We start from the raw sequence: 2018 nt of genomic DNA, 5'->3' as shown, positions 1-2018 counted from the left end.
CTGTGCGCGCGGGGAAGAGGCGGCCCCGCGCCTGCGCGCTGGAGCCGGAGCTGTGCCCGGGCGGGGCGGCCCCGGCTCTCCGCGCTCGCCGGCAGGGAGAGGGGCCGGGCCGGGGCGCTGTGAGGGGCGATGGGCGGCGGTGCCTCTGCTGCGGACTGGGAGCCTGGCAGGGCACGGGCGCCGGTGCCCGGGGAGAGCACCGCCGCCGCCCATTGCCCCCTCAGCCTGCGGGAGCTGCCGGGCTCCACAGGCAGATGCAGTAGTAGTTAAGTAAGAAGGAAAAGGAAAAACAACATATGTTATTAACCTTCCGCGAGTGGTTGTGTTTTGCCTAGACGTGTGAGCTCTCTCTAGAGCGCATAGGTGAGCTTCCTGCCACAGCTGATTTCTCGTTTAGTTGGATCAGAAACAGTATCGTGAAAATCGGAGCTTAGACAGATAGATACTTGCAACAAAGGAAGCCATTCCACTCTGTTTTGTATGTTTTTCAGATAGTTTTCCTGTCTGGATGTTTGCCATCTCCCATTTGAATTGTGACTGATTGAAAAACAGGCGTTTATTACTTACTACTATTGCGAGTTCCATATTAGAAGGGATTTTCTTAGAGATACTTTATTCGTCAAAAATATGCATTTGCTTGTTTAGTAGTTAATTGCAGCCACACTCTTTTTGCTGAATGGGTTCATTTGGGAGCATTTTGGGAGCTGTAGCGTTGCTGGCTCACATCACTTACATAAAATATTCCGCTTTTTCTCAGTTCTGGGGACACCCGTCAAAGAACTGGGAACAGATCTTTTGCATTTGGCAGAGGCATCTTGGAGGGTGGCCTAACTGGTAGGATATTCAGGGGACAAAAGATATTTTTGTTTGTGTGCACACAGCTATTGATTTTTATCTGTTAAGGTTGTTCTGTGTATTACAGTACAATGGGGTGTAGTCTGAGGTATCCAATGGGAGAAACATAGTACCTAACTAATCTGGACAGTCAGTTTTTCTTCTGTCAGATACTTGCACATTTTTTACTAAATTGGACATCGTCAATAGGAAATCTCAAGAAAATTCTCCATTAACTCACCTTTTGATGTTAAGTCCTAAAACTGATTGTTAGCATATTTCTGGGAAAGGGAATGAGGGTGATTGTTGGTCCTTGGTAAATACTCACCACTGCTGTTCTGCTTGAGACCAAGAAAGATTGGTAACATTTTATTTTCTTCCCTCTTTTATGGATCTTGTACTATAATGGTTGGGGTATTTCTATAAATGCTTCCATCACCATATGCATTGTTGTGTCCATGTTTTTCTCTGGAAAAGCTAGGAGATAGTGAATAAAATCACTGGGATTGAAATAACTTGGAAGTATATACTACTAATTTTTTAGTTTGGAAAGGTTTGCAAAGAACCATTCTTGCTATCTGACAACCTTCTCCCAGGGTTGTTTGCTGTTTTGTTGCCTTCCCGGATGGAACATGTTTTATTATTTCAGACCCTTTGAGGAAGCTACTCATGGTCAGATCTGAACACATTGTAGTTTATTTGCTGAAGTGTCCAGGTTTAATGATATTGATGGAATAATACGAGTATAATAAATAAACTTAGGAGTATGCTGGTGTCTCATGGTTTTCTTGTTTGTTTCTGGCACTCTGTTTTCAGACAAATCTTTTATTTTTATCTGAAGTTAACAGAAGTTGTTAAGCTGTCGGTAGCATCTGTTTATCAGGATTCTAAAGAGGAAAAAATAAGGTAATTTAATTCTAAAGGGTCATGAAGTAAATAAAACAGAAAATCTGCCTTACCTATTGCATATCCTGTGACTGTATGACATTGCCTGAGCTGGAAAAAGAATTGATTTTCCTTATCAGTAATTTAACATCTTCAAGATATGCTTGAAGCTCTTCAGAGAATTAAGATTTGGCTCAAAAATGCATTTGGCTTCAGATTTGATACCAGCTTGCTTAACCTGATTTGTCATGTACTGTAGACTTTAATGCAGGAAGGAGGGCAGTCTTATTGAAATTATA

This window comes from Catharus ustulatus, chromosome 3, assembly GCF_009819885.2.
Source record: "Catharus ustulatus isolate bCatUst1 chromosome 3, bCatUst1.pri.v2, whole genome shotgun sequence".
Lineage (NCBI taxonomy): Eukaryota > Metazoa > Chordata > Aves > Passeriformes > Turdidae > Catharus > Catharus ustulatus.
The sequence above is the reverse complement of the archived record's forward strand: the minus strand, read 5'-3'. Positions refer to the sequence as shown.